Below are 12,262 nucleotides of genomic sequence, written 5' to 3'. Positions count from 1 at the left end.
TGCATGACTGCGGCGAATCACAATTCATTAAGGACCCTCAAAACCAAGGAAGGGATGTTAATATTTAATAATGAAATTACTAGGGCCGGTACAAAGGGGCAAATCGAATGGATCGGTGGGCCACTCTGCCTCATTCTATCAGGCTGATGTTACGTAAAACCCTTTCGTGTCTAAAACTGCTAAAAGAAAGGTCTGCTGCTGTGCTTTATTGTCAAGAGTGATGCTTAATATCATGGGAGCATATGTGTGGAGCTAAGGCGCACATAGGAGGTATCACAAACACACAGAAAAGGGAGAGGGGGAGGGTAAGATTTGGAACGTGTGGTAAGAAATTGACCTTCAATGGCTGCAGTGAAGTTCTGTGGCAAAAAGTGTCAGGGAAGCTGCATGATTGTATGATTATAAACTTCTTTGGAAGAGACGTTAAATGTGCACTTGATACGTCAGGTTAAAAACTTTCCACTGGGATTATTTTAAAATGTTTTTAAACATTAAAAAAAAAAAAAAAAACCTCAAGCACTGTAATGGTATTTTTCTGAAAATAGACCTGGATGCCTTGAAAGTGTTATAGTGACAGCAGTTGGAATATGGTTCTCTCTGAAGCATCAGCAAGTCTGAGAGATGCAGTCAGAGCAGGCTTACCCGTTCCGTTTTATTTTTTTGTGTTTTTTTGCTTTTGCTTTCTTTCATTACTTGAAGATGATAAAAAAACATGCATGAAGTTTACTTAGCTATGAAAAAGTGCTCCAATGTTACACATGGCCACGGTAATTGTGTGGAATGAAATATTAACTGGTGGTTGCTTTAGCCTCCCATTCTTGTTAAAAAATCTTGTGTTCTGGAAAGCAAGTCTGCATGATTATTAAATACATACAAAAACTACAAAACAGAGGGGCTAATAACAATTTATTTTTCAAAGATCAAATGTGACTATAATACCACTACTACTACTACTACTACTAATACTACTACTAATACTACTAATAATAATAATAATACATTTTTTTCTTTTTCTGCTGTTTATATACAACATTAAAATGTTTGATGTTTAAATAGAATAATACAGTAAACAAATAATTTATGGCAAAAATAGGGATTTGTATTTTAACAATTTCTCTTAAATTAGGCTATAATATGATCACCAGGAAACTCCAAATTGATTTTCATAATGATTCCATCTACTGCTTCACCAATCAAAATCAAATGTCTAGCTTTACAAGTTCACATAAGAGAAAATAGCTCTTGGATGGACTTTCCAAATGTGTTTTGTTAAATGCAAAGGACAAGTTCACAGTCACAGAAGCTATTATTTTTCCAAATGCTTGGTGATAAAAAAAATTGAACCTCAACCTTGAATTCATATAAAAGGATAAACTGTTACACTAGCTTTTGAACCTGTATGATTATGTTTTTGCATTTTTCCACGGAGAGTCTGGGTGATATCAATGAGGGATCATCCATTAATGCTATATTTTGACTGGGGCCCCATTTTTATTTTTCATCTATGCACTCATGTCGACAGAATTTTTATGTGACTGAAGCATTTTGTAAAGAAATCCTTGTAATTGTTCAGAGCTTGTGCAAGAACTTTTCAAGCTCGTATTATCTTTATGTTCCAATCACCTTCATGTTAGCTGGAATTGCTGGGCAATGTTTGGCAGAATAAAACATGGCAGAGGATTCGTGCTGTATCATTGTGGCTGCCGCAATTTCCTGATTGCGTCTATTTAAACAAAACCCAGTGAAACAAAAGAATGGAGGCCTCATTTATCAGCTTACAAAAATGTAAGTGAGACTGATAGCTTAATTTTCAAAAATGTAATTTATCAAGAAAAAGAAATGATTGCTGCCAACCTTGTAAGCACAACGTTCATCCAATGGATAATGGGCTACATCGTTATTATCAGATAATGATATCCATAGAGATATACTCTAAATATAGTGTATACACTTGCAAGTGTCACAGCATTAACTATTCTCCTGTCATCCAATTATACAGTAAAGCCAGTGTAATAAAAAATTTACTCCAACATGCTTTGACACAATTAATCAATGCAACATATTATAATGTGCTTTTTATTGATAGCCTATACATAAAAAATAAAGAAATCTGAAGCATATTATGCTGTCATTAAAACAGGATGTTATGTTGATAGGTCACATTACATGTCAATTAATATTTTAAAATTTTAAAAATTGCAATTCAGAATGTCATAATTTTGCTGATGGTTTTAGCCAAAGCAACTAACAAACGTACATTACAAATGGTAAGCAAACATTAAAAAAGATAAGTAACATAAGTTTAAGATACGGTATGTATACATTACAATCGAGTCAAGGTGCATGTATCAAGATGTACAAGATAAAGGGTTAGTTTAAATGAAATAGAAACACTGAGGTGTAGTCTGGAAATCTAGACAATGGTGGCATTGCTGATTGATTGTGGAAGGTTGTTCCAGAGTCAGAGAAGAGTCTGCACAGAGCGGCTGCCAGGTGTTTGAAGAGATGGGACACCCATCTGGAAGGAGGATGCTGAATGAGGAGGTCTGGTTGGGGTGTATGGTGTAAATCATTTTTTGAAGATAGGAAGCGGCAGCCCCTTTCGCAGCTTGGTAGGCCAGCGTGAGAGATTTGAATTGAAGGCAGCTAACAGAAGCTAGAGAAGTATTTTCAGAAGGAGCATGGCTTGTGTGATTTTGGCAGGGTGAAGACCCATCGGGAAGCAGCATTCTGGGCCAGCTGCAGTGGCTTGATGGCACAAGCCAACAAACCGGCCAGCAAGGCATTACAATAGTCCAGATAACAGTTTGCAAGCGCTTAGTACAAATAACCTACTTCCAAGGCTCCCAGATAACATATGATCTTGTTTGTGATCTCAGATCTCAAAGTTTATTTATTTTTTACATATTTGTTTTTACATCCTCCAAATAGGCAAACATCGTCCTTAAGTTTTTTAATTTTAAATCTATAGCATGGTTTACTTCATAAATGTGCATTTAATGTGCATTCACATGAGTACAACAGTAGAACAATTTGTGACCTATTCATGTGACACCAACCATTTGCATATACTTCTGCAAGTCATATGCATGATTAACAAATCAGAACAATGAGAATGTGTACAAAATGTAGGATGATATTCATACAAGTAATGATAAATAATTTTTCAGATAGGATTGGCAGAATTGGATAATGGCCCGAGACTTTCAATTCAGAAATGCCTTTAATACTAACCAGGTTCTTAAAATAAACTCACGTAGGTTTTATTTTTTCTGTCATATGTAATGTGACTCCCTCTTTGAGTCGTTACGCCAATGACATTACAGCAATATCCAATTATTTGTCAGGGTGGGAAATGAAAAATCCCTGGACAAAGGGATTTTGATCTTGACCTACATGTGGATGTTTCTTCCTACATATTCTGTCCTATGTTTGCTTCATTGTGTGCATTGTTTAAAGTCAGTATTCGCCCTATTTTGTTCATCCCTGTTTAAAGTTTTAGCAAGGACATATGTTATTTGTGATGACAAACACATTACTCGTTCATAAATATTGCATCCCCCTTTCTTCTTGCTTTGGAAATAAAAAAAGAAATCCCAGCTTTATTTTAAGATTTGCCATATTTCACGGCATGATTTAAGAAAACACAGGAGAGAAAGAAGCGCTGTGGACAAATGCATTTTACCTTGATGAAATGCATTTGCAAGTGCCGGACTACAATAGCCTGGAGAATACTTTAAATTCACAATGGAGTTCGCCGTGCTCGGGAAATGGACTCGGTCCTGCGGCCTAATTCACAGCAACCACACCTTCTGTCCCTGTTCGGAGAGCAAAACAACCAGCCGGGGCAATCACCTGACCCATTTCCATCCAATTTCCACTGCAGAATGTGTTCATTTTCTGCCTAATGGCATGTCATTTTACAGGAGCCTTTGGTCAAGAATTAATCCTGGAATCAAAACAGATTTTCCGGGGAGCAATCTTCCATCAAGTATTGATTTTTTTACACTCACAGAGCCTGTACTCCCTAATTTAACGTGACAGCCAACAGCACAATGTACTGGGAGCACCTTGGCAACTCACAGAAGGAACTTACATTCTCTCTCTCTATGGCTCTCTCTCTCTCTCTCTCTCTCTCTCTCTCTCTCCCTCCCTCCCTCCCTCTCTATTGCCCTTTTATTCTTTTTTTTTTCTTTTTCTCTTGCAAAGTGAATGAAGGATAAAGAAAGAAAGAGCCAAAACAAAGAGGTTCGGTCACTGAGCACGAGGGATGAGTCTGGGCTCTTCTGTTTTAGCTCTAATTATGTTTTCAAGTCGAGCGAGGGCTCGGGCTGGCGAAAACGGAGGAGGAAGAAGAGAGAAGAGCGAGGGGAGAGTGCCGGGGCCATCAGGCGTTATTACGGGACTGTTGACATCTCTCCGTCTTTGAGTGCTTCCCGGCTGTGATTTCCCCCAAGTCATTTTTACAAGAGGAGGAGTGCGAAGAGGGGTCTTATCATAGCCTTGTTAAAAAGGCCAAAGTGGCCACACAGGGGCTTGCTAATGAGAGGGTTAAAGCACAGTGCACTCGGCTGCTTCTCTTCCCTCCATTTTCACCTCTTTTTTCTGGCTGTCATGCACCTCTCCCCTCAAGAATGTAAATGCAGGGTAGGTGTAGAACAAAGGGAAAGAGTGGGAGATGAAAAGGGGGTTCTTATCGGCAACAACATCTAATCAGCATTTTTTTTACATTCACATTGCTCTACAGCATGGTTATTGAGACCTCTCAGAATGGCCATTTATCCTGGTTTAACCCCTTAAGTACTCAAGCCTGAGTGGGGAAATTTGTATTCATTACATTTCTTTATGGTGAAATTTATAATCAATTTGGTGACAAAATATACTCTCTGAAAGTGTTAAAACTCACAGTTCTGACTATTTTGCGATGTCAATGTTTTACTGTAGTGACAACGGTTTTTTGAAACAGGTGGGGTAATAAAACAAGCTTGGTATGTCCTCACCGTCTATGCATTTTGGAAATCTGCTTATGAATCATGGTAAAGTCAGTATCCTTGTCACAGCAAGGATCCAGCGAATAAAATCCAAAGTAACTTTTAGTCCTAAAAATGTACGAACTCTGTGAAACTTTCTTCTTATTTGTGTATGCACATTGTTCCTCAAAATAACAATAACAACTGTTTATGCTCACTGGATTATGTTTCATTAACAGTGTCAAAGGTCTGTACAGAGTTTGGTAAAAAAAAAAAAAAAAATTAATTTTTTTAAAAAGCCTTCAAATTCTCTGCTCCTGCTTCTTGATGATCATGATCTCCAAAAATGTTTCAAATTACAAGAGTTCATTACGTGAATTTAAAGCTATATCATTCAGTACACTTATAAATAAGGAGTATGCCTGATTTTGAATAATAAATGTGGCATGTGAAATTGTGGGACGTGTCTGACATGTTGATGGGGGTGGGATATTTGATGAAAACTTAAATCAATGGACCTCATTGGTGCCTGTGGTGGCAAGGAGAGAGAAAGGAGAGGGAGATGGAGGGGGAGGGTGCCAGGCAGGGGGAAAGTAAACAAATTTCAGCTCGTCTTCCACAAAAATATAGTACACAATATATTGGGTTTTACACCTCTAAAGACCCATACTATCATTTGGTTACCAAGTGTCCTCTTGGAGTCTCCAAATGGCTTTTTTGGAAACCTATCTAGACATAACTCAGAAAAAACAATGCCGAATGCTCATTTGGCGGTATTGTCATCAAATTTGAACCAAGATTTGTCCAGCATTGTGGCTGTGGCTCCAATAAGTTTCTAAGCCTACCAGGCACAGCCACAAGCATCTGCATCCACACAAAAAAAAGTTCCACTTCCACTGTATGTGCTCTTCTGTTATTCTGTTGCTGTCACATTTAGGGTAATTCTACTCTCAGAAAACAAAGTTCCAAGGGCTACCTTTTAGAAGAGACCTGTAGTCAAAAGGGTTCAAGAATAGTAGCCATTTTATTTGGGGTGTGTCTTTTTCAGGTTTGTGTTTAAAAAAGGGGCGCTACAGAAGGGAATAAGATTTCCGCATTTGGCAGAAGGCCATTATTACTGTTACAGCAAAGAAGTTTTCTTATATAGCTTATTGAGAAAAGTGGTAGTGTAGTTTCCAGAATGGTAAATAGATACCAGAATGGTATCTTTTTCTCTTTGACCCGCATAAGACTAATTTAGGGTGGGCTGTATAATGTATCTCTGCATGTGGTGGTGCAAAATTGTGATGCAGCAGCAGGCATTTTTAATTTCCCAAGTTGAACTTATAGATTGGTAGACACATTTGTGACCACATTTGGTTGGAAGAAGTCCGTCGAGGATAAGACACAGTTGATTCATATCATGGTGGTGGTATTTTGCACAGCCTAATTGGTGATGCTTTTTTTAAGCCTTTGGTTTTCTTACTGAAATGAGTAGGCCAATCAGTGCAACAAGTTCAGCCCCTAGCTGCCGCACGGTTAGACTAGGTACTGAAAGCTCTCTAAAGCTGCTTTCAGATGACAAGTATCAAATGCAAAGCAGCTTTATACCTGCAGCAAGGAAGCAACTGAACACACCTGACTAATCAGAAACACCTGTGAAGCCAAACAGTATGTTGCTTTAAAATGGGTGCTAGGGTATGTATAAAAAGTGCTGCAATTTGTGAAACCATTGTGGATTGCAGAGTACGGAGTCAGACATTGTGTTTGAAACATTATGGCGCTCAACCATATTTCATAGCTAATAATCAAGATATTACAGCAAATATTGATATATTTTTAAAAGAACATTTTTTTTTTCCAGTTTTGCCTTAATTGCTAGGTAATAGCTACCTTGCAACGTAATAACAAGCTTCCAGACTTCCCTGCATGCCACAGCACGTCTCTGCGTGAGACAAACCACAAGTTCTCCCGGGCAAGGAGCTAAGGCCTGCAATGTCACCTGCCCCTTTTGACATTCAAAGCCTCCAACCAAAGTGAAGCGGAGCACGGTTAGCAAGCGGCAGGTTAAATGGACCACGGGCAATCTGCTTTGCGTTTTTCGAGTCAAACGGCGCGCGTTCCTGTAGCCTGAGCCATTGTCTCCTCCGGCACCACAGGCACTTCAGCGATGGACGTGTCAGTGCTAATAACGGTGGAGAAGAGCGGGGCGCAGAAAGAGACTGGGGATCACATGCATGGACACACCCAATTGCCTGCGAGGATTGGTAATTGCAGTTCCAGAGGCGTCTGGAGCGGCTACAGGGAGATGGCTGGGCTGTTAAGTCGACGGAGGCCGCGTTCCAGCGTCTCAACCTTGAAGGAGGCTTCGGGACGGCAGGAGGAAGACGAAGTGCGGAGAGAAATCCAGCGACAGTTCATTTACGGAGAACATCAACCCGAATTGTACGTCATTTCAAAGATAAGTAAATTGAATGCCTCGGCACTGATGGAAAAAAACAACAGGAGTAAAAAAAAAACAAAAAAACAAAGGCAGCAATTTCAAACCATCTGCATCCAGCTTCCATTTCTTTGACTGATATCGAAACATAATCCATTTGGATTGCCAACCTGTCATAAGATTTTCTTCTCTACTCCTTTTTTTTTTTTGCCTTCGGGACAATTTCAATCGGTCACAAGTTTTGCCATGATTGCCTTGTGTTTGAAGAGGCTTGCTTTGGTAGTCTGCGCCGATCGTAATTATGTTTTACCTTTTGGTGACGAATAGAGACATGGGCTGGTTTGTCTTAGTTTAAAACGTAAATCTAAATCTAGAGTTTCCACTCCCCTTGAAAAAGTGTGTAGATAATAAAACAGCTAACCGAATGCACTGTAAATGCAAGGGTCAGAGGTCAAATATATGTTAGTATGATTTTACTGGAATTTTACTGGATTATACAGCACATGAAATTGTGTGATTTAAAGGCACGTAGCTATACATTATTAAACTATTTTGATTTGAATATGAACTACTTTGAACTAAAATCAATTCATTCTTCAAATTAAATGAAGCATTTAAAAATCTCATTACAATTTTAGAGGGATTGTAAAAATCATTATTTAAAAAAAATCTAACAAGAAGCACAAACCAATGACACTTCCAAATAAACTATATTGTCTTAAATCCTCTATCATACAGTATTTATAACTATAGTTTTGGTGAATGTAATCCCTGTTTGGACATCAAAAAGTAATCAGTGACTGCACTTGGTTCATTCATTTCTGTTATCGAACTGCTGAAGAGTAAAGTTCATGGCAAGGTGTGGCTGCTGTGAAGCAACATTTGAAATGTGTCCACTGATGTCAACAGTGCTTTATTCACCAGCAAAGACAGAGCAAGCGCACATCACATCTCCTGCATACAAAAGAGCATCAGGCACAGTGTGAGAATAAACACAAAGCCAGTGAATTTGAAACAATCAATCTACTGTACGTGCCCCCCACCCCTCCCCCCTACCCCCCATTCTTCTTGGTCTATCAGCAGCTTGCAGAGGCCAGAGTAGGCCGTCTCTGAAAACTTGCACTTCAGTATATTGCGGTAAATAACGATTGCTTATCATGTTACCATGGTAATAGCCAGAGTGACAAATGCCCCTGCTTCATCCCCCGGTGACAGAGCAGTGCAGGCGGCACCATAACACACTGTAAACTCACACTGCCTGTAGAGGAAGCTTAACGGCTCCCTGCATGGCAAAGACCAGGTCTGTAAATTAAAATCAATGGGGATTGGATTGGGGATGGCTTCAGGAATGCTGTGCCCAGTGGCATGACAGCGGGTCTATGCAGATAAAAGCATGTGCTTTACTGTATGCGTCAGGAATCAGGATCAGTGCTCTCTAGAGCCACTGCTTAGGGGCCCCAAGTAGACAGCCACTGACACTGTACACTGGGACTGTTTCACCTAATCCCAAATCTCAGGAGGGAATGCTGTTTTAAGAACACCTCCATGGAAAATGTACATCCTTTTAAAAAGTTTATTGGTCGTAGTCTTTGAAAGCTGGCTTGCCAGTTACCTGAAAGGACAGCGCTTGTGGTTTACAGTAAATGCATGACCGTGAAATGTTTATGAAACAGAAGACGCTTTATTCCCAGTTGTGCACTGAAAGGGGCGATGCTTGCTTTGCCTGTTTTGCTATTTAGCGCTGCCAATACCGTAATTAAACTCTATTAAAATAGAGGAGGATGTTTTCAAGAATTACTTTTTCTGCGATGATTCCATTCATGTGGATCTCACCTGGACACAGGTCCTCCAGCACTGTTTATTTGGATTATGAGATCAGCCAAAGGGCTGAACAGTATTCAGGTAAAACCTACGGTTCACTTGCTTGATGTTCAAAAAAAAAGGGATGCCATTTCTATTGACTGACCATGTCTATCCAGGTATGCCCTAATGTATGTGAGTTTAGTCATAAATAATTTCCGTTTTCCTTTCCAACTCCCCACACCCTAGACCCATCCTCAAATGTACGCACTTTTTGTTATTTTTGTTCTGAAATGATCCATCATATATTTGAACTGACGTGGGGAAGTGCTCGGGGTTTGCTGTACTGGATGAACCATGCAGCTATAAACAAAGAGGGATATGATTTAAATCTCTTATGAAAAGTACTTTTGAGTGCTAGAATCAGAGTGATGTACTGCAGGAGAATGTGTGCTAAGATTTAACTCTCATTCATACATATTGATTAATGAGTCAAATGCAGGACTTCATTCAGCATTCGTCCTTAAGCTTAAATTTCTGTGAAAACAAACACAATTTTTTCAAGAATTTATTCAGTTATTGTTTCACTTTACAGAAACGTTTTTTTAAATAAAACTTTTATTTTCTTGAAAGTAATAGTTGCGTTCTAACTTCTAAGCTTATTTTAACCACTCTTATTAGTGTGTAGATTTTTGTTAATTTAAGGAGTGATGGAGGACCCACCAGACTGTTGCTCTCCAGGACTAGGACAGGGTGCCCCTGGCTAACACTAGTATGTAGTGTTAGTGTTTTACTATTTTCACACAAAGCCTTTCATTTGAATCTTGGCTATGACTTGGGATTAAACCATTTTTTCATTGTCAGTTTTATTCTCCTGCATTGAGCATGAAAATGAATAATTGTTCAAAAATATGATAGAACATGTTCTCTGAAATTTGTGGAGTGACCAAAGCAACATCATTTACATTTTCTGTAAAAGCATTCTCCAAAAAGAATCTAGTTGTATGTTTGCTTTTATTAGCAATACCCTTCATTTCTCATTGTAAATTAAAGAATGATCAACCTGCAAGTGTATTGTTGCAATTGGAGAGAGCTGTGGAACTATACCATTGTATGGATGAACTGTACTTGCACGTACAGATGGACCCTATATAAAATCATCACATTAAGAAATCAATCAGCAAGAAAGGCAGTGGTTTTATTCATCCTGTTCTTCTGGTAAGTTCACATTTCTGTTAATATGGTAGACCAATGGGAGAAGTGATACTATGTATGACAGCTTGGACCTCTCACAGAGAAACCAAGAGCTGACTGACTGCAGCTTGTCAATTACTGCATGAGGTGAGTTTGGCTGTCCTGGTATAGAGATGGAAAGCTGTCTTTGTGTTAGTCATGGTTGACTTTAAGTGACAGAGAGACATACCTCTCGTCTAACTCCAAGCAAAAAAGGGGTAGTGCAGGCCAGAATGATAGCCATTCATAGTATGAAACTTCTTTGGTGCTCTTTGGAAAAGTTTTGATTATTAAAAGAATTACCATGGATCTGTCAACATACTATAGCACAAACTTCCAGCACATATTCAAAATATCAGAAAGTTCAAAAATATCCCAGAGGTGAAGGCTAGATGCCTATTTTTGTTAACTATTAAAATGGCTTTAGAAAAATGACACAAGTAAAAACAAAATAAAACAAAACAAAGCCTCAAGTTATCTTTTGTTTAAGAAAGTCTGATGCTTGTGGAAGGAAAAAGGTAAAAGGAAGACAAAAACATCGTCAACATCAATTTTCAGGCTACTGTTAATAATTTATGTAGTGTGTTTTTTTATTATTATGATTTATTTATTTACTTTTCTGCCAACCAGTCAGTTTTCAAAGGCTTCATGGGCTAGAAAGCTGTTTCAAATTTTAGGTTGTAGTTTCAAAAGGATTTCATGGGAGAATGTTTTTTATTTCTACTTGTCTCGTTATTGTTATGTGGCAAGGCAAAGAAATGAAACATTGATATGGAATAACCCTGACATATTCCTTTCTATCGACTCTATGGAAATCTAAATGAATTGTTACTGACCCCTGAGGCTTGCTAGCCGTCAGCTTGCTTTTAGGTATGAACTGTATTGAAGGGCTATTCATTGACAGAACAGGCCTTTGTGGTCTGCTCTTGATTTTCAATCATCAGCATTGCTGAGGTGCATAAAACACAAGCCTGGATTGTTAAGGTGTCTCACATCTTTTCTTCACTTCACTGTGGAAATGAGATTCATCCTCAAAGAGTGTTTCAGGTTTTAATGAAATATAGAATATCAGTACTAATGGAAAATCAACATCCCGATTGCTAGAAGCTTTTTATCACCGCCATCTTATTTGCAGAGCATGTTGTCTTGAATTGCTTATATCATAAAAGTTGTCACCTTTTCCCAATAAAAGGGGACCAGCCTCCAAAAAGAATATACCACAGAATACATGCATTAACCCAGGAGCCATTTCTGTCAAATTCATAGTGCACAATAAACAACAAATGCGAACCAATAATTTAATAGAATATTTTTCCTCAAGCTAAAATGAAATGTTTTAATTCATAATAAAAAACACAAATATGAATTTATATAAATACATTCTTTGCAAGTGCGTTGGTTTTGGTGTAGACTTGTTGGGCCAAATGACACTTCTAATAACGGCTGGTTCTCCTTGGGAAAAAGGCAGACAACATGACCCGATGTGCCAGATTCAGCGTCAAAGCCGCAGTGGGAACGTTTACGACAGTGTCTGGGAGACCCACACGTCTCAGACCGGGACAGGCACAATCACACCTCAGAGAGACGGGGCGGAGTGGACCTGGCATGCGCGGGGGGAGCACGTCGCCCCCGACGATGACCCTCTCCTCGCGTCTGTCCAGATCTGTTGGGCTGGAGTAGCAGATGGATACAAGATGTCAGCGGAGTGACCAGTGGTTGGAGGGCCGTAAACTTTGAGTCTGGCCGATTCAGTGACAGGTGAGAGCGGAAGTCTATTAAAAAATCTAGGCCCCAAATCAATATATCCACAACGCCTCACGTCCTTGAGTAATGAAATCAA

This window comes from Anguilla anguilla, chromosome 4 (assembly GCF_013347855.1).
Source record: "Anguilla anguilla isolate fAngAng1 chromosome 4, fAngAng1.pri, whole genome shotgun sequence".
In the NCBI taxonomy this organism is placed as follows: domain Eukaryota; kingdom Metazoa; phylum Chordata; class Actinopteri; order Anguilliformes; family Anguillidae; genus Anguilla; species Anguilla anguilla.
The sequence above is the reverse complement of the archived record's forward strand: the minus strand, read 5'-3'. Positions refer to the sequence as shown.